Source organism: Megalopta genalis, chromosome 12, assembly GCF_051020955.1.
Source record: "Megalopta genalis isolate 19385.01 chromosome 12, iyMegGena1_principal, whole genome shotgun sequence".
NCBI classification, from domain to species: domain Eukaryota; kingdom Metazoa; phylum Arthropoda; class Insecta; order Hymenoptera; family Halictidae; genus Megalopta; species Megalopta genalis.
Window position 1 is genome coordinate 13,998,197 of NC_135024.1, and position 22,512 is coordinate 14,020,708.

Here is a 22,512-nt window from a genome sequence, read left to right on the forward strand (position 1 = left end):
TGACATTAATTTTTATATCGGTTTTCAAGTCGTCAATTGTTACGACACCTATATTTTCGACTTAAATTTTTCCGATTGTTACATTCTGTGACATCAATTTTTTGCCATTTCAATTTTTGCGTAACACCAGTTCCTTAACGTTGATGGACCAACGCAGCCGGGCCACTTCTCGCCACTTTTCCAGTCGATTTCTTTCAAAAAGCAAGATTATAAGACACGGAAAATTATTGGTTCGATATTGTAGTTATAAGAAAATACATCTTTTCTTTTCATTTTTAGTAAAATTTGATTTAAATTCTCTCCTTTTGCCCTACTTTGAAGGATTTCTATTTTCTCTTCTTCAGTTAAAGATTTTCCACGTGGCATACTTGTAGTTTTAATGTTTTTTACGAACGTTTACTATGTATTGATGTTTTGTAGTAACGGAACCACTGCAGCAGAGAATTTACAACACGAAACACACAAACGCATGTATAATCTTCACGCGACAAGAAGGCACCTTTGTGCCCCCTCCCCTTCTTACTAGCAGCCCCACTGCTGCAGTTAACGGCCAATAGCGACCGATAGTTGCGGCAGTGGGGCAGCATACGAGAAGGGGAATATATAAACACAAAAGTGCCTTTTTATCGCGTGAGGACTATAGATACAACGACTGTCTGTGGTTGATTGACATTAGTGTCTTATAATTTTGTCCTACCAGAAAATCAAAACATTACATTTCTTGGAAGTGCTTCGACGCTTTGTGTTCGTTTACACTATGGTAGAGTTCGAGAAATACTACTCTTCTATGCCTTCATCGTGCTTGCTATGCATATAAGCTTATACATGTTTTTAATGAATAAATCGAGTATCTTTTAACTTTGTCCACCAGTGTGTTTCTTCATCTTTAAGAATTTCCTATACCAGGAAGAAAAATGATATTTAATAGATGAATAGAATTTGAGAACTAAATTTAGAAAACGTAAATAACATCTATACTTCGTGAATTATGTTTGAAATCTTCATAACCAGTCTGACACGATATTGTAGGTCAAGGAGATAGTCGCTGTTTTGATAGTTCCAATTCTTATAATGCTATTGCGGAGGGAAATGTAATGGATTCTATTTAAAAACTAATTTTTTATCATTCTATTTCCAAGTAATTGCAGCATGACACTCGTCATTGTATGTGTACTTCTACTATAGCCAAGATTTGATTTAATTTAAATTTGGCTTCGAGATCCGCGTGATTCTATCTCAGAAGTGTATTTTATAAAATTCTGTGTTTATTGTAATTTTAATCCTTTGACTATGATTTCTTTCGCAGCTGCATTGATTAACACGTTTTTTATAATTTCTCTAAGGGAACGAGACAATTTTTGTTCCTCGTACGTTTTCATTCATTTCCGTTCCTAGACATTGATGATAATTTGATTTCGACAACAGCGAAAGGATCAAATTTTGTTTCGATTTAAAAGGTACGAATAACATTCATGTTTTGTAGATTATCTATATATAGTGTAATCTATAACACGAGTTTGACTCGTTGACATACAGCAAAGGGTTAATATATATAATTTCCCCTCATGAAAAGTCTATGAACCTTATGCGTTTCTAACAAGAAATGAACAGGGACAATTTCAAACAGTAGCAAAACTGAAATAATTGAAGGTTACAAATATACCATTTTCAATCAGGTAAACTTATTAACCCTCTAACCGCGGGCGAGTTAGAGGGTTAATTTTAATTACATAACATTTTAATTACATTAAAATGCATATTGAAAGAGAAACAACAAAAAAATATAAAAATATGTTTTAATTAAAAATTTGAAATTATTAAAATTTAATTTCTTTCGCTAAATTTTACAAAGCACATACTTAGAACGCGAATTCCACGTTGCCTGCGATTGGAGGTAAAAAAGAAGAAAACCCTAAGTGATTCCTGTGTTTCTGGCAACAGATATAGAAGCTGTTTATTTTGCATAAAAATTCGCGCTCTAAATACGATCTATCATGATCTGCTAGTCGATTTTCGTGGCTCGAAACGCTCAAAGCTGTTAACTCCGTAAGTGAACCGCGAAATTCAATATAACCTTGGCATTGAATAATTCGCTAAGTAACGTAGTTCTTTTTATTTCATGAAAAGCGAAGAAATGGGAAAAATCGAACGACGTTAAAGAAAATATTTGATTTGGACACGATGAAACATTTACTAAATGTTATCGAGCAACAAGCCCGCGTTACGCGTATCCGTGAGATTGTCACTTGAGGTGTTAAATGCGCGGTTCCCTCGATTAAAAGCTTATTTCTAACAATTCCGTAAGGAGACAGTCGAGTACCGATGTCCCACACATAGGAGCACGGATTCACGTCCGCTGGATAGTCTTCGAATTCCGTGAACGCGTACGCGGCGGCCAATCGATTCGAGCCGTCCGGTGACCACGAGAGGCTCCTGATTGGTCTCACGAAGTTCTGCGGGTCTTCATACGAGTTCCAAATCCTGTGTGTGGACAGAAAGAAACAGGCAGGAGAGAGCCGGATCCAATAAAAGCGAATCGAATATCCGAGATTCTTTGATGTGCTCAAGTGCTCGGAGCGCGGGTACTCGACACTCGCCGATATATGGTTTAGGGGAACCTTCTGCGAATCAAAATAAGATGAGCGTCGAGGGTGACGAAATTGCAGTTTCTGCCTTGGGTTCGAGCTGTGCAGAAATGACTGATCTGTTCTCAGCTTGATCTTTATGATCGAGAAGCGAATCGTTTCAGAATTTTCGGTAGTATTGAAGACGCAAGCTATGGCAAAGGCAAGCTTATATTGCTATGGATTTAAAACGGGTTTCATACTTTAGGAGATACGGTAAATTCTCTCTAAAAGTCCGTGTTTGAGGCTTGCTTACCTTGTCCCTGTGCTATTCCTACGCTTATATGCGTCAAGCGTGTGATGCGACACACGACGCGGCTCCTTTGACTAGAATTCCCGGAATGACAACTCATAATACAATAACATAACTTTTTAAATTTTAACATTACAAAATTGAAGTTTCTTTTAGCATGTTACTGATAGTTTCGTGATTAAAATGAGATCAAACATGATATAGTTTGAAAGTCGGTTTCGCATTGTCTGTTAGGCCTGCTACGTCATCAAAAGTGTAAGTACACACGATTAACAATGCGTCTATGGTCAACATTGTCTATATTTATAACAAAGCTTTAAAGTGAGACATCTCAAGAACAGAAGTTATTACGTTATGTGATATTACAAATTATATCCAGTTTTATCTACATCCGTTGTCTATCCTTGTGAGATAAAAAATTAATTGGTTTAAAACTTATGAGTTATGCACCGAATTCCTATATTCGCGATACACTGTTCAACCTCTGGTAGTTCGATTAGTCAGGTACCTTCGCCAAAATCAGTATTTATGTTCCGTGTTGGAATCGTAGAAATAAGCTATGCGAATTCCTTTTCTTTCCATGTTGAATGAAAATGATTTTCAATTACACGTATGTGACATATATTTTTCAAATTGTGCATGTAAGTTTGAATGTTAAAAGAAAATAGCTATTTCAATTGCAAACACCTATATAAAACTTATTAATATTAACGAAGTTTTATCAAGAACAAGCATACCTTCCAGAATAGAAAGCTTCTGCAAAAACGAGTCTACCTTAATAGGATTTGAGAGAGATTTTGTATTTTTTTAAAGAATTGACTGGCAGCTAGTTTTGACTTTTGTGGTCCATAGAATGTTACAAAAATTTTTAGAGTGTCAGTAATAATATTAATTATTTAATTAATTAATATTATTTATTTTAGTATTAATGAAGTTACAAAAAGATAAGCTTATCTTGCAGAGCAAGTTGCAGTAAAGTCGAACCTACATTAATCAAGATTTAAAACAGACTTTACCTTTTAAGAAATATTTTATTATTACTTAGTATTAATCCTTATACCTCATAGAATGTCCGTAATGAGCGAATTTAAACAAAGGTATTGACGAAATTATAGCAAAAACAGGCACACCTTCCAGGATAGAAAGATACACGAATACAGACGAGTCTACCTTATTCAGGATTTAAAATACACTTGTTTTACAAAGAAATCGTTCGTTACCTAATTTTAAACTTTATGGTCCACAAAATCTTCTTAGCAAGTGGTTTCCAAAAATGATTAGTATCAATGAAGTTGTAGAAAGAACAAGCTTTCCTTACAGAATAATATCAAGTTGCAGTAAAGAGAAACTCACATTGTTCAAGATTGAAAACAGACTTTATCTTTTCCGAAAAATTTGTAATCCCTATAATCCACAGAATATCTTTAGCAAATGGTTTATAAAAATTATTGTTGTTAACGAAATTATGACAGTTGCAAAGCGAAGAAAATCCAGCATAAAGTGTTATAACACAGTGAGTACAAGTTTCCAGAAACCTATTTTCAAAATCACTGGAAATACCGACGACACTCGAACCGTCTAATTTTGATTCGCAGATGGGTAATTTATATTAATAAATATGCATGGGCACCGTAACGTGGTCGACTGTAAAAATGAATGAGCGCGTACGTGGAGTGAAGTTCTACTAACGAAAAAGTGAAGGATGAGAAACGCACCTCATGTCGTACTGCTTTACGAGATGCGTCGGGATCATGTCGTCGAAAAAATTTTGGTGTATATTCACCGCGTTGTTCTGACACACGTGGTACTCCATCAACTACATATCACGTGAAGATATAGTGCGCGAAAATCTGTTGAAGTATTTATCGCGGGCGCTTTTATAGCATTTCACCTATTCATTGTGGCAGAAAAGCTCACCGGCATCAGGTTCCTCATACTAGCTGCATAAGATGGGTCCTTCTCCACTCGTCGAATAAACCTGTGCGTGGCTTCGCCGTCACTTGGATTGATCTCTTTTGGCCAGCCTCCTTCCAAGTGCAGGATTCCCATATCTTTCGAAACTTTTGTCTCTGTTTGCGCCTGAAAAAAAGAATGATCCAGTTGCAGTGATTGATGTTCTTGCCTTGATGGGGGAGACTCTTGCGAAGCGTTCCAACGAGAGGTGATATTTGGCAATTTTTTAATAACATAAGACCTTCATGAAATGTATCGCCATTTTGCACGTGTATTCTTTAACATTTCAACATACAAATTGTTTTTTCTTTTTGCTACATTTTATCGACTTTTAATGAAATAGTATATGTTATTCCTTATGGAGCTCCTCGTTGACTACGTGCAGTTTAGCATTCTTTTCCTTTGTTTAGGACGAAAAATCAAACGACATTTTCTTCGTAATAGTATTACGCGTCGTATTAATTAATATCCTTCAAAATAATAATTATTTGAACTATGTTTATTGCATAATTAAGTTAGAAATTTATGGCAAAAATCATTTCTTTCCCTTCAAAGCCACGTATCTCCGACAATTTTGCATTTTTTAAGGAGGAGTTTAGTTCACACACATATGACACGTGATACTACGAAGAAGTCGTTCGATTTTTCGTTCTAAATCAAAGGGAAAGAATGCTAGACTGCACGCCATGCTGTCGGCGGGAAGGTCCATAAGGTACAACGTTCACAACTGCTGCAGCTGGTACGAGGGGGAATGGTGCCTTCTTTCTGCGTGAGGACTCTACTATTTCATTAAAAATCGATAAAATATAACGAAAAAGAACAGTTTGCATTTTGAAATGTTAAAGAATGTATGTACCAAGTGGCGATAAATTTCATCAAGGTCTTATATTAAAAGAGAAATTGCCAAATATCACCTCTCGTTTGAACGCTTCACAGGACCCCCCCCCCCACCCTAGTAATTTTGGTGAACTGAAAATAATATATTTATATTTCTGAAAGTTTTAAAGTCTTACCTTTGTTCTGTTTTCTGGCATAATGAACTTTACGTTTGTTGAATAAGAGACATTAAATTCTTTTAGACTTTTATTTTGTTTATTTTTGATTAAAATATTTAATATGTCTTATTTGATAAATGTAAAGTTAACTAAGTTCGAAAACAAACCGAAGGCACGGCAATAATTGGTCACCCTACAAAAACTGGTTCCACTATTCAATTGTTTTAAATTTTATCTATCGAACTTTGTCGCGAGTGGATTGCATATCTTTAGGCAAAATAAATACTGTACGATTCAATTGCAAGAAGTACAGAACAAGTAAAAGTAGATTCTTTTTACTCGCGATTGTAATTACTCGGAAATAGTGTAACAATATTCTGAAATCCTTTTCGTGTCTTCACAATTTTGTATTTCATTTATTAATTTTTGTGATAAATACGTCAAATCTGCAGTCTAGTCATAAATGCAAATCCACAATCATTTAAAAAATATTAATTTTAAATGTTATTAAGAATATTATTAATTTTAAATATTATTAATAAATATAAGAATATAATTCATTTTAAATATTATTAAGAATATTATTAATATTATTATTAAGAATATAATTAATATTATTATTAAGAATATAATTAATATTATTATCAAGAATATATATTATTAATATTGTTATTAAGAATATTATTAATATTATTATAATTGTGAACTCATCGCGAAAATACTCGCTATACTATATAGAATATTATAGGGAGTATCTTTTCAATAAAAATAATTCTCCATACATAAATACAGTAAATAACGATGTATAAAATATCAAAACAACATATGATTGTGTAATAAAACACGACATGCAAATGTCGAGAACCTTACGTTCATGTATTATAGAAACCAGTTGCGTGCTATATGCAGCATTATTTGAATACCGACTCCGTAAAGAGTATTTTCCGTACAGAAAAGTAATAAATAAATAGATACAAATTTTGAACGAAAGATAAAGGTATGCAAACTTGGCAACTCTTAGGCTGCACTTACCAGAATCGCTACTGTATAACGTGCAGTATAATATAAAAACATTGCACTATAACTTCAAAGAGAGAGGTGGTTCTCATACATTCTAATGCTACAGTGGAGTCTCCGTTATTCAAACTAATCGAGGGAATGTAGACATTCGAATAATAGATCTAAAATTAAAACTATTGTACTAAATCTTTAGCGATTTCTACTGGAAATTGTACTGCATGCGCATCATCTCAAATTCCAGTATTAAATGTACTTTGTTGATAAATAATTCTGATATTCGAAGTTCAGATAATCGGGGCCCCAGTTTATTTCGTTTCGAAATTATTTGTTCACGCATATTTTCATAAGCTTTTCTCAATATTCATCTAAATGTTTACGAACATAACGAACGATATTTTCCATTCCTCCTTTACAGTAATCCTACCGCGTCAATCAAGATGACCGGCTTTACATTTTTCATGTAAACATTGTTGACGTTATAAGGATTATTTCATAGGAAACGATTGAATAAACTCAATTCGGACAAACACTCTAGAAAAAATGGCGCGAGGTCTTAATAAATTCAGTCGTGTCATTCTACTAAAGCAATACACGTCATCGTTTTTAGAGTTCGGTAGGTTTAGTGTTAATTCTTTCCCATGTTTGAATACGTTACAGTAATAACAATCGCATTAAACTGAATATTGAGATTTTTAATTCATTCATAGCAGACTGACTCGGGAATTTAATATTAACCAGATAATTTTCAATTCGTCTAATTGCTCGACACGGATCTGGACAAAGATGATACGTAAGATCGGCATTTCTGTGAACGTTTAAGGTTACGAAGGAATTTTAAAGTTATGAATCAGAAACTCACATCGTGGGTGGCGAATTGCGTGGATAATTGCATTTGTTGGTCGCATTGCTTGCGCTGAATATAATTCGCAGCGTGCTCGGGATTCGGCCAGATATTTTCGACGCCGAGAGGCGACAAAGTCTCGAAGATGCATTGCTTCCCGAACTTTTGCCTCGGCTTCAAGTACGTATATTTGAGCATCATCGTGGAGACCGGTTGCGCCATATTCACCCCCTGTTCCCCTACGTTTCAATCAGACTTTACATAATTCAAAAAGCTAAAAAATTCGTCGACCAAAAATAAAGTATCAAAAATTCCGCGCCTGGCACACGCCGAATATAAAACGCTTCGCTTCGTCGACTGTCTGAACCAAGCTGACCGGAATGATGGTTGTGTGAAACACAAGAAAGTTGACGCAAGGCGTGTTCACAATCGACGCGTGTTGGAAAGACGCCGCAATCAGTCGATCTTGGGAGAAAAAAACGGGTGAAAAATCGACAATTCTGTTGTATCCTGTTGTTCGCTAGTGCGAATTGCTCGCTAATAGAATTGATTAATCGGTTTCTAGATATGTAATCGTATTTATTTACATAAATTATATATTTATAATATTATATATTTATAAATTTATTACATAATTAATTAATAAAAGTAATACATTTATATTTACACATAATATTATATGTATATATACATAATTAATTAATAAAATTATTTACATAAATTCTGTGACATTTTTAGGCTAGTGGCAAAAATAATACAACTATATTTTTTTAGTAGACTTTTAGCCCATTAGAATGCTTTATTTAACAAACATATATGGTGTGTTCCTTTTATCCTGCACATTCAAATTTCGTTATTTTCGCTGATACGAGAAAATTTATCTGATTTGTATTAATTTGTTTGGTTCGAAGCTAGGAATATTATGATTTGTATGCTTTTTTCTCAATGTCATTTTTTCGGGTTTCGGAAGTCACCACAGCTTTTAATTCAACGACCTATGCCAGTATTACCTTGAGTAAAAAAATCACGCTGGTTTAAAGGCGACCGAAAGAATAAACAAATTTTGCTTTTCCATGAGTAATGACAGTTAATGAATAAAATTGATGCGATTGAAGATTATGGTACCTCGTGTAAACATGAACATTGCAAGTAAAATTATTGTAATCGAAAACTGAGAGGCGACGTTTAAATGAAGAACAATATCTCGATCACCAGTGTTCATCCAAATTCACTTTCAACCGACTACTTAAATTATTTAAATTAGTTATTCATGAAGATCATTTAATCATCATAGTGTCATAGGTCGTTGAATCCGTCCTCGTGCGCACTATGATGCTGCACCATAAAAAGTAGATGTTAATAGTAGTTCTGACCATCAGAACTCAGAAAAAATGATTTTGAGATAAAAATAACACGAATCTTAATACAGTAAATTCTCCCCAATTGACTCTCAGATTGTACAAAAAAATGAACAATTTGAGAAGAAAAGATACGATTATTCGACTGTATATACATACGATTATTGCGGCTCGTTTTTATAGTTAACGATTGTCAGCAATTATAAAAACAAGCCGCAAGGCTCGAATAATCGTATCTCCTCTTCCCAAATTGTCTATTTTTGTGTATAATTTGAGCGTTAATTAGGGAGAATTTATTGTATTCCTAGCATTGAACCTAACAAAGTTCCGACATATTTTTTCGTGTCCGCAAAAATAACGAATATATATGAATGTGCATGTTAAAAGATTATTCTCTTATAATTAGCCTATAGAAATAGATCGTTCTTCCTTCAATGATTTTAGTATATAAGTCGAAATTAATATATCGATATCCACGAATTCTCTTAATTGGAATATTGCTTTAAATTGTACTCGAGACATTTTTGTCTGAAATGCATATAATCCGCATGATAGTCTTCGTATGATAATTATTAACAATGTGATTTTACACAATAATACACAAGTACAATGATGATACTGAATCAAATTTTAACCATTTTTAGTGATGCTTTTGTGTAAAATAATTATGTACACAATTAATGTTCTTTGATACTGATACAAGTGTATCAGTATTTTTTAATAATGCTGTTGTAGAAGCGTTTTATAATTATGTTGAATAAGTATTATTTTCTCGCGTAAACACTTTTATGATCCGCTGGATGCACAATTGTTCTCAGAGGAGAATTTGTATCGTCTAAAGAAGAGTTACAGCAATTTCCATAAATATTGCATTTTCTTATCTTCTCAGCGAGGTCGTTAGGATACAACTCAGAAACATTCGAATGTTAAGCACATTAAAAACCGATTAAAGTTTGAAATTGAAACGAAGCCCTCCTTAAACAGGGAAATCGTCGCCCGCATGCATTAATCGGCCGGCCAGAATATTTACACCGTCGAAAGAAAGTAATGCAACACCGAGCAATTTAAACTTAAATTGAAATTACACGATCGATTGGATCTCGTTACATTTTTCTGCCTTCACTGGGTGAATCGCGATGTTAGTTTTCCATCAAAAACTACTTGTCAACTTCTAACGCAATCAGCCACCGCGGAACCGGATAGCGGGAACTAATTTTATTTAAATTTTATTATCTTACCATTACTGTACGCGATTTAACCAAAACTCTTGAAACTTTTCTCGTCTCGGCGTTAAACCCGTCTCCATATAGCTGTCACACAGAAATACTAAGCCACGAACTTACTATCATTCGAAATAATAAGGGGCGTGTGTGGGCCGGGGAGAGGGGTCAAATCCATACCTTTTTTTAGAAAGGGTGAGAAGAAAGAACAAAAAAGTTGAATAGGACAAATTTATAAATACCCGGGAAGGTCACAAATAAAAAGTATTAATTTACGTGCACCTTGCAACTGACTCAAAACCGTGTATATATATTATTCTTCTGCATATTTAGTTAGTAAGGGAATCATTTACAATCAAAATGATATCTTGTTATAAACTGTCGTTACGCATTGTTTAGAAGATAATCGGCATCTTAAATATTTAGGTAATAATTTGTATTATATCTTCGCAATTCATATTAAAGAGCTTAAGAAAGCGAATAAATAATGTTCAGATGCCGATTAGGATAGTGGAGCCGGTTACTGTGGGGTGACTAATTACTGTGCCTTCGGTATGTTTTCGGTCATAATTAATTTTAAATTTATCAAATAGGTTATATTCAATTTTTTACTTCCCACTTAAAGAAAATAAAAGAAAAAGAAAGTTTAATATGCTTAATCGACAAATATAAAGTTAATTATGTCCGAAAACAAACCAAAAGCACAACAACTGTATAAAGGCACATTACCCCACAGTAACCTGCTCCAGTACCCTATTAGTGATGTCTCTACTATTTAAGTTGCCGATTATTTTCTGAACGAAGCATAATAGTAGTTTTTAACAAGATATCATTCACATTGCAAATAACCTTTACTAACTAATTATGAACAAAAACTATATGCACCCATTTAAAAAAATTAAGTTGACCTACATAACTCGGAAAGATAAACCTTCTTTTTTGTATCTTAAATATCTTTTTGTATCTTATTTTTAAAAATGATTAAAGAAATTAAAGTTAAAAAAATTTGTTTTTAAAAAACGTTATGCAATATTCAGGTATGTTATAGTACACTGAAAAACACATAAATATGTTTTCGTTTTGGATCTTTTTTTTAGTTTTTTTATCGTCAAACTTAAAGACACCTACGACAATAAATGATTTCTTGCGAATTTTTCGCAAAAACGAAGTAGCTGAAATTAAACTTTTTTTACGTCGTGGATTCGACGAGTTCCCCCTTTGTATTTCTAAGGTTAACAGAGTTCAGAAATATTAGGGTGACTGGAATCAATGGTTTCTTGTCCGTTGAATTGCTTTGGTAAGGTTCGATGAGCATGGTAATAATGTTTACACTTAATTTGAATAGAATATAATTGTCTGTTTGCAATTAATAGACTGCAGATATTATGCATTTATGAGGAAAATGAATAAGCGAATCAGATAATTGTGAATGAGAATGAATTATGAATGTGTGTTACATTACTTGTAACTTATCAGAATTCTTTAACGAAAAAGCACGTTGTTACTTAATTTCTGATCCGCAGATATGGCTTGGCAAATTGTTAGCCTGCATGAAGATCCACGGTCTAGTAATTGCTGTATATAGTTTTAAGGGAACTAGTTATTCGAAGCAACTTGTTCAAAGAAATTGGACAAAAATAGTAGAAAACGTAAAGTAATTTTTTTCATGTCTTTGTGAAAAGGTATTGTAGTTAATAATTTAGAATTAGAATAGATATTGACGTCAGAGTTCCATTCGATAAAGAATAGCATTTTACACATTTATATAAAAAAAATTTTGTGTAAAAATATTCATTACTATGAGAGTTACAACGGACAAAATTCTGAAAAATGTGATATCGGCATCAACAAATTTAATAATTTACATTTTCCGTAATTACGCGAATATTTACTTAAAATTTTCTGCAAAATGTTCACGAGAACATAAACTTCCTAAGTGCTCAATTGTGACAAATCTATATATCGAAATCATGTTTCAATTTTACTAAATTCCAAATATAAAAAGTCGGCCAACTTATTCGTTTATTCAAGCACCCCGCCTCATTCGTAAAGAGAAATCCCATTTTCCAAAACGCAATCAATTAAAAATATTTATAAAAGAACAAAGATTGAGTCGTTAGGAAAGTTGTTTCGTTCTTTCACGAGAAGATGGAAGACGATTTTTTAATGTTCAGAGTAAAAAAATAAAGTTTCTCGATATTTTTTTGGTAGCTTTAACATCTTATGCTCGTAGATGTCTTCTTTTTTATTTGCAAAAAACTGAATAAAGTGCTCTTTTAATAGCCTTTTAACAGCCTGTGTAAATAAATAGTTCACTTGTATTAGGTAACAAATAATTTTATTCTGTTATAACTGCATTTTATAAAATTTAATTGTACGTGTGCCGTCAGGCCGCGTTACGTTGATTGAATGAGAGTTGTTGACGAAATGTTGCTCACTTAAATACCGTTTTGGAGCTCAATGATCTACCAATCGCAATGTCATCCTGAGTTCATGGAGTCGTGGTTCGTTTGTACGGGCGTGGGGGAGGGGGGGGGGGCAGTCTATCAGTCGCGGATGACTGTGTGCAGAACCGGGTAATATTTATAGAGAAAATATTTGAAATTCTATTTTAAATATCAGATTTTTCACAATTCAAATAAAATGGCACTTCAACTAGGACAGAAATTTTTAGTAGATAAAATATTTTATTTTGATAATCCGCAGCTGAAGCATGAAATAAATATTTCATTTTGATAATGTAAAACGTAAAATAAAATAGTTTATTTTAGTAATCTAAAGTTAAATCATGAAACTAAATATTTTATGTTAACAATCTAGAACATAAAATAGAATAGTTCTTATTTTAATGACATAAAACATACAAACGAATGAAATTTATTGTAACAAAGTGTATCTTTCATGTATGTTTATAATGCAGAGGAAAAGTATTTCGTTCGTTATAGATTATCAAAATAAATTTTGCGCTGCGATTTAGTAAGATAAAATTATTCTATTTGTTGATAAGAAATTAAATATAATAAAATATTCCCAACTATGCCACAAATATTTTCAATGTTTTTCAAATAAACTCCTATTTGAAATATTATCTTGAAAATTTGTTACACACAATGAACTTTCGAACAAATAAAATATTTTATTTTTAAAAATACATGCATGACCTAAAATAAAATATCTAAACAATAATAATATGCACTTCGAAAGATTCGTATTCAGGAACTGAACAGAAATTTTGTTGAAAGATGAAACAACTTTCCAAACGGCCCAATAATTATGACATCAAAAAGACCAGGTTGCAAAATATTTTCATCAATTTCAAGCAGCGTACAACATGTAATAATACAGAAAACAAACAAAGCTTGTTAATTATCCTCTGCCACAGCATAATTTCCTTACACGCGAATCTCATCAATAATCACTCTGACACAGTATACTACAAATTCGAAACTATAAGAAACTCTTTTTGAAACTGGCAGACCAGTCTACTCACTTAATAGCCATCGATTTTCTTCCGGACACCCCCTTGCGATCCTAAAACGCGGGACCATCTGTAAGTACGTCTCGATATTGGCTCTTTTAAAGCCACGAAGGATCCTCTCGGAGCTTTTACCCTCCTTTCGGGGGCATTACCGATTTCTTCGGTGGGTATAGAAGGAGAGGGGTGAGGCCGCTAATTTCTATAGCGCCGGCGACGATTCAATTCTCGCCCGCGATTCGCCAGGGATCCACTTTATGGAATTACCAACGGCATGTCGCAGCAGCACGGCCACCCCCCAGTCACGGTTACCATTATCCCTTCGTGACCTTCCACAATTTCCAGCACGGCCCCGTGAACGGTAATCTGAAATCCGCCAATCAATGCTTTCGCACGGAATCGTAAATCGCATAAGCCGCGCGAAGAGCCTCGGCTCTTCCCGGTAAATCATATTCGATGCACAGGCCCTCTCGACATCATGATCGATTGGTTCGTGAATATGGCAACGCATAAACCAGGAGCGGAACGGAGCCGAGCGGAGCCGAGTCGAGTCGAGCCGACCTCCGCTTGACAATGATCCGGCCTGGAATTTACCCGCGAACGTCACCCGCCGTTCATCCGAATTCGAGGAAATGTGGAACGCAGGGCTCTCGGATCCTAGAAACTTTTTAAGAGGTCACCGGGAAGCACCGGTCACGGATTTCACCGGCAAGTATTCGCCTAAACTTAGTTTGATCGCTTCAAGCTGGCCCGAGCATTTCCACCGAAAAGTTGATCATCAATTTTTACTTGAAAACTATTTTCCACGCGGAGCCTCCGATATGTCGGCACGTCGGCTATCGATAGCTGTTTTAACATTTATGACGCATAGCTGCGGAGTTTTTAATTTTGCTGGTGGTGGTAGTAGGATACAGTGGAGATGGTTAGTGTGGCGCGATCAATTGCGCTGTGCCTTTGGTTTCTTTTCGGGGCATATTTATATATTTATCGAACAAGACATATTACATTTTTAAATTCATAAATAAACAAAGTGTAATAATACAAGAAGTTAATATGTTTTCTTCGAAGATAAACGAAATAAGAGAATGCAAAAATGTAATACGTCTTATTCAAAACTAAACAAAATAAAAGAATAAAAGAAGTCTTGTTCAAAGACAAACAAAATCAAAATTTAATGTCTTATTCGATAAATAGGACTGTAATGAAACTTCCACTATAATAATCATCGACCAAAAAGTTACCCCTAGTAATATGATTTAACAATTTATTTTTGGTTTATTGTCTGAAGAAAATATTTTTGAGTAACTATCGTAACCAATGTAAGTACTTATTGTAGTCAAAATTATTGACTAAAAACAGGTATTGGTATAAGTAGTATAATAATCATGGTTTAATAAATTGCTAACAAATAATTTAGTTCCACGTGAAACAGTCATTCAAAATTATTGTTTAACTATATATATACGAATATATAATATATAATATAAAATATTTATATATATAATATATATAAATATTTTATATTATATATTATATATTCGTTATGACTAATATATATACTTAACTAAAAATTATATAATTAAGTATATATATTAGTTTTATAATTATTCACAGCACCGTAGATGAGCTCCTTTAGCTGAGACACCCTGTATATTTATTTATTTCAAAATAAATATAATTACAAAATATCATATTTATATATTTCTGTATTAGAAATAGAAAATCGAAATATACGAATATAGTTTTTTTTGTTTTTGTTTAAATATCAATAAAAATGTAAAAGTTACTTTGAGTCTACAATTATGCTCACCTCTGTATATTAAGAACTACGTATGTATTCGATGAATCGAGAAAGGTACAGTAATGTCGATGGTTCTTGCAATCACGGAAGTAGAACGAGGAAGCGACTAATCAGTGTCGGTGTACTGGGCCACAAATCGCATAAGCGAGAAAGCTGTTCGTAATCAATTAGCTCTAGCGAAATCAGCATCGATCGGTGTACGTGAAATACGCTTATCGGTGACGAATTCTGGAGCCAGACCGTTGAACAGAGATATCGCATCGCAATTAAGTATGGTCGAATATCGTGCACGATCCCCGAAACTTTAGTCTATTCATCCCTTTGACTTCTACCACCAATTTAGGGAAAGCTGTGGCAGTAAAGCGGCTTTTCCTAATCAAAAATAAATTATTCTGCAGAAAAATATTGAATAATCGAACTTGTAATTTTTCCGAAAGAAAATTACACGTGAACGCCGAATTTTTAGTCTTAAAGAGAATGGAGAAAATGAACAATGAAATAATTGACCATACTTTAGACTTGTTGAATTCACTTGGTAATTTTAAGTTCACTTGGTAAATAAATATTGTAATTAATAGATAGCAATTGTAGTCTTGGACGCAAGGAGGACCTGAATAACAAAAGTGAGTTTCAAGAAAAGTCTTTGAAATATTATGAAGATAAAAATCTCTTATACGTAATGAAGTTGTTTTAAAACTCTTTAGGATATTTATAACTTCAATTTTTCTCCTTTTCATTTTATTAGTATAACATGAATTACGTGATAAATGAATTTTATACGACAATTACTGATTACAATAACCTCAGGCCCTTCTTGCATAAAGTACAAAAAGGTGGTAAAAATGATATTTATTAACATTATTTTATATTGTTTATGATTTTTGTATAATATTTGGTAATATGTACGTATTTCCAAGTATCTCGTGACAAAGTTCTTGTATGTGCGCGATGTTTCCAAATGGAATTAAGTTGAACGAAGTCGCTGGTTGTTTTTATGTACACTTTAATAATATTACAGTACAGCTATGGTCTTAGCGATGCGTTATTTGCGTTCTATCTGCGTTCTTAGAGTTCTACGAGTTCTGGGAGTTCTAACAGTTCTGACTAACGTTCTAGGTGCCCTTCCGCTTGTCACCTCGGTTTTTTTTTTTGTTGATTGGTGGATGGTGGGTTTTGGTGGAGGAAATGAAGCGTTTTTGATTGGAGATGGGTGTGTCGGAAGGAACTTGAAATGAGGAGTGGGAAACTGTTCGAAAGTTCGGGTTATAATTTTTCCGTTTTGTGAAATATGGAATTTATGAGTCGTGTTGTCCGTTCGTCGGGTCGAAGGGTATTTTCGTTCGGATGCATTTTTTACTGTCGCAGGTATATTGCTTAATTGCTGAAGGGATGGCCAGGGACGTTCGACCTCCGGTGTTGCCGTCGCAACAGTTCTCTTCATACAGGATTTGTAGATCTCCGTTTCTCTGATTTTTAGCACAAATTTTCATTCACTATACACAAAATGATATCAGAAGATGCTTACTTGACCAAACAGATCCTCTGTTAACAAAGACTCCTGTTTGTCAAATGCAACGGTACGAAACATGACGATCAGCTTTATTCGGGAACGTGGTACGTCAATACTAAGTTTGCTGTAGTCTCGACAACGTTAGAGATATCGCAATAAAATTTACAGAATATATTTATAATGGAATGCAAAACCAATTTATACATTTTACGCAAGAAAGGCTTGAGTGCCCTCGGGTCGTTTTTGCTTCCGAGAGTTCAATCATGTTCAAACCAGAGTTCCATAGAATTTGATTTCTTGCATAAATAATTTCGTATGTTAACTTTTAATGTTTTTGATATTTGCGACGAAAATGAAGAGGAAACCGCTTTCTATCGGTAATGATTTTTGAAAATGGCTGCAAGTTCGGATTGCAATAAAAACTTCCAGTCCCTAAAGATCAGATATACTTCTCTTAAATTAATGAAGCTTCAAATGTATTTGATTTTTGAGAATATTGCAAGCTCGCGGTCTGAAGAACCTATAGTTGAATAAACTTTAACCCTTTGCACTCCGCTGTCCTCTATCGTGGGACATCGTAATTCTAGCATATCACTCGGATGTCCCCTCTCGTGGGACGTTAAAGTTTATTAGTGATTACGGAGAATTGAGTTATTTCAGCGCAACTTTTTGAGACATGCATATTTCCCTGAAGTTTTCTCTTGAAATGGCATAAGAAATCAAATCAGAATATAGTAAAATTACTAAGATATATACAAGAAATGTCAGCGAGTTTTGACGAGAACGCGAGAGGCGTGCTCACGACGGTCCGAGCACTTCAAGGACGCCACTTGAAAAGAGCGATAAAGCAAGTTTGTAGAAGAAAGATCGGTATACGAACATAGCACGCACTGTATAGTGAGATTTATAATCATAAAATCTGGAGGAAAAGATTTTCAAAGCTGAACTCAGTCTGGTTTGAAGCGTCGAGCGGTATAGATAGATCTAACGAATGAGAAAATCGGAAAAGTGATACTTCTCTTGGTAAATAAATTGTTTGGTAAAAGTTTTTTTGATAAATATCATCTTGTGAGTTAGTAATAACAATTAGAAATTTTCAACCTATATATTTATTCATATTTTTTATTAGAACAATGGCAAAACGTTCAAACACGAATGAGTCTCATGACACAAGTAGTAGTGAAGATGAGCTCCAGATAGACGTTTATACAGATATGTTAGAAAGACTAACTGTAGAAGGTTTTCTTCTACAGTTAGTCTATCGTTTTGATAGCAGTGATAGTGATATCGTCCAAGCAACAAGGCGACGAGAGAAAGAGTTCGCATAGATAGCGATTACAACAACAAAACAAAATTATAAAACAAACAATAACAAAATTATAAAAAATAAAATATTGATTTTTTTGCAAATTCCTCGATTTCAGCCAATTCATATAAGTCCAATATCATTATAATATGTTAGTTAGTTCCAAAACCATACTAAATAATACGAGGGTCTGTAAATGCCCGTTTCTGCCGAAAAGTGGCGCTGAGTAGCTGGTAGCCAACGTCCAGAATGGTTCGGGGTGCTAAGGGTTAATATCTATCGGTAATGAGAGTTGCAATATTTTTGCTACTTAAGAGCTCGTAGAAATTCTAAAATATTTGCAATCCAGCAATTATGACGTCCAGGTGCCCCAAGTTTTGCGGAACAGCCGATATCCCTCGCAGTACGTGGAGACCTCGACGTCATAAATCGCGCGCATCGATAGCGACACGTCGTCGATCATCGTGCCTCGCGATTCATATCTCCGGAAAACAGTTTGCAGCCTTCTCCACGCAAACGCAGGATGCGAAGTTTCAGACATCCTTTCGAAGTTTCGATTTAGTTTGGAGAGGGCGGCGGGTGCATCCTCATGCAGTTAATTGCAAATTCAGCAATCACCGTCCGTACATGACTTTACAGATCGCGTAAGCCAACACAAGACTGTCCCTAATGAATCGGTTTTGGTACGATGCCATCGACGTTGTAATCGATCAATGCGTCGCTACTCCAACCCGTGTCGAACTTATAATAAAGCAAATCAAAACGGAAGCCGGGGATCTTAATCGTCGTTCCTTCGTGCTTCCCTGCGGAATTTCCAATCGCTTGATCAGGCGCCAGGGAAATTGAATTTTTTTAATGGAAGAAATACACTGTTTCCTTTGCATCAGTAACGTATTAATCGACATAATATATTGTCAGCCTTCGCACAATATAAATCTTTTATTATAACTTTAGTGAGATCACGATAATATATATAATTAAGAGCAGAACACAAAATGAGATTTTTATGTGAAAAATATTTTATTCCACGTTGCGTGCAGAATGCAAAAGAAACACAATATATAATATTAAGTACAATATTTTAACTTACTTACTGGCAAGATTTCAACGATCGTGATATCATTATATAATTATATACTGTATATATTATATATAGATATTATTTTGATAGATACAATCTTTTTTTCGTGTAGTCACTTTTGTACTACGTTAGAACTGCTATGGCAGTGATACGCATTAAAATTTTGCCACGGAACTATTATCTAAAACTGTGAAATATGATATTATTTTCCAGTTAAAATCTGGCTTATCGACACGAAAATTTGCTAAATAGTTTACTGTTAACCAGGTAATAGTACATAAAATATAGAAATAATATTGCAATGATGTTTCCACATTTTTTGGAGGTCATCCAAAATTATTATCTTGCCAGGATAAGCGACGATTAATAAAGACAACATACTTCAGATGTTGCTATGATAGTATCAGTGGCTGCAAAACTGTTGAATAGTAATATTGGAAAGAAAATAAGCAAATAGACAGCTCGAGGAGTACTAAAAGAAGTTAACTTTGTATAATTAGAAACAAAAAATAAACCTACCTTTTCAAAGAAGAATATAAAAGCCTGTTTGAGTTTTGTAAGAAAATACAGTAGCGGACATATATTACATTTAAGACCACTTGAAAAACGGTGTAATTTTTTTTTAAACTGGACTAAATGACTTGAATTTTCTTTAGGTGATAGAGGGATCAGCCTACTAGACAATGACTCTAATACTTCTTTTTCAATTTTGCTATCACTTCGAATGAGAAAAAAAATTAACAAACTCATGTTTTTCAACTTTTTGTAAGAGATTAAAAAACGCAAAAATCGCAGGTTTGTTCCGAATTTTGACACTTTCAATCAATAAGTGTGAGAAATCTGCAGCTTTTAAAATCTTTTGACGCTTGTAACTTGATTTTGCATTAACCAATTTTGATAAAATTTTCAGCATGCATAGAACTTATCAAGTTCTACAAAATGTATTTTATAAATTTTCGTTACAGGCTCAGATAAAAAACATCGCAAAATTGAAAAAAAAGTATTAGTATTAGATGAGTGTAAAATTAATTATTATTAGTGTAAAATTATTTGTCACGTCATATAAAACAAATATTTAAATTTGGCGGTGGTTCAGTTATGATACATTTATATATACATATATTACGGCGTATGGTGTAGGTCCACTGTATCGAATTGAAAGTACAGTGTCTAATTACTAAATTTCTTTCTCTTAAGTCATTCCAGTTTCCTTTAACGATGATTTAGTGTTAACACGGCGAAATCGGTTCATTTATTCTGCAGAAATATCAATGAGAATGTCAGTGTAAACCAGACTTAAAACTGACAATTAAATCACCGTATAATTTTGGAGAATAATTCCACAATTATCTCACATAATTACCTCGAATAATTATGAAATAAGATAATATGTTATTACAAATAATGTTTCAAATAATGTCATTTCAAAAGTGACCACGGACATGGAAACAACTATGAAATAAGATAACATATTGCTTGAAATAACATTTCAAATAATGATATTTTAGAGGTGATCACAGGCATGGAAATAATTGTCAGATAAGATAACACGTTGTTCGAAATAATATTTCAAATGATGCTATTTCCAATGTGTCCAGGCCTGCTTGTAATGAATCCGATTTTCAATCGTTCGGCGATCGAGATCACATTGTTCGTCAATTTGCTCGGTTCCGGCTATAGTCGAACTAAGGAATTCATTGTATGATAAACCAGGATAAACATCAGGGATCTCGTTACGAGCAAAGATTCCAATTTATGCGAGAGCATCGTGTAAACGCCTCGCAATTACGGAGACCATTCGCTCGCGTCGTCGTCGCCGACTCGCAAAGCAGAATTTATCGGGGAATACCGCCGTGCCGCGAGAGAGAGAGAGAGAGAGAGAGAGAGAGAGAGAGAGAGAGGGAGAGAGTTCTGCAATCGTGTAAGCCGAACCGGTGATGAATCGGATCGATCAGTGTCTGCGTATGCCGGGACCACATATCGAAGACGACCTCGCCTCGCGGAACTAAAGCAATCTGGGATTCGATTCCGTAATGTCCTCTGACGCCGTAGGTATCACCGCTTTTTAACTGTTTGCAAATCAGCTGTTATACTATTACGGTCGAACATCGGAATTCGGTTCGCGAATGATCAGATTGTTTAATGATTTAACGGCGCGACAATACCGCGTGTCATAATTATAATATACAACAGGCTACAAAATTATTTGCTCACCTTTCAAAACGCAATAACTTTTTGAGAACTGAACTAAATGATTTGCATTTTTTTTTTAGATGACAGAGGGACGAGTCTATTAGACGATGGCTAAAAAGCTTTTTTTTTAATTTTACCATTACTTGGAATAAAAAAAATTAAAAACCCTCGCTTTTTAACTTTTTTATCTGAGCCTATAACGATAATTTAAAAAATGTCGTTTGCAGATCTCGGTAACTTATGTGCGCGCTGAAAATTTGATCGGAATCGGTTAAACCAGAGCCGAGATACAGGCGTTGAAGGATTTTAAAGTGCAGATTTCTAACAATTTTAGGTCAAAATCATAATAAAACTGCGATTTTTGCGATCTTTAATTTGTTGTAACTCGTAACAACGTGAACCGATTTCGATAAAATTTTCAACACGCATGTAAGTTACCGAGATCTACGAGAGGTATTTTTTAAATTTTCGTTATAGCAAGATTTAAAAGAAAAAGCATTTCAGTCATCATCTAATAGGCTAGTTCTTCTGTCATCTAAAAAAATGCAAATCATTTAGTTCATTTCATTTTATTTTGTATATTATGTATATATATTGTATTTATATTTATTTGTATTATTATGTGTTATTATATTATTTGTGTGTTATTATATATATATATATATATATATATATATATATATATATATATATATATATATATATATAATAATAATAATACAAATTATATACATAATAATAATACATAATAATACAAATAAATATAAATACAATATATATACATAATGTACAAAATAAAATGAAATGAACTAAATGATTTGCATTTTTTTAGATGACAGAAGGACTAATAAATTATCACAAAATCAAGGCTTGTTTGACTGT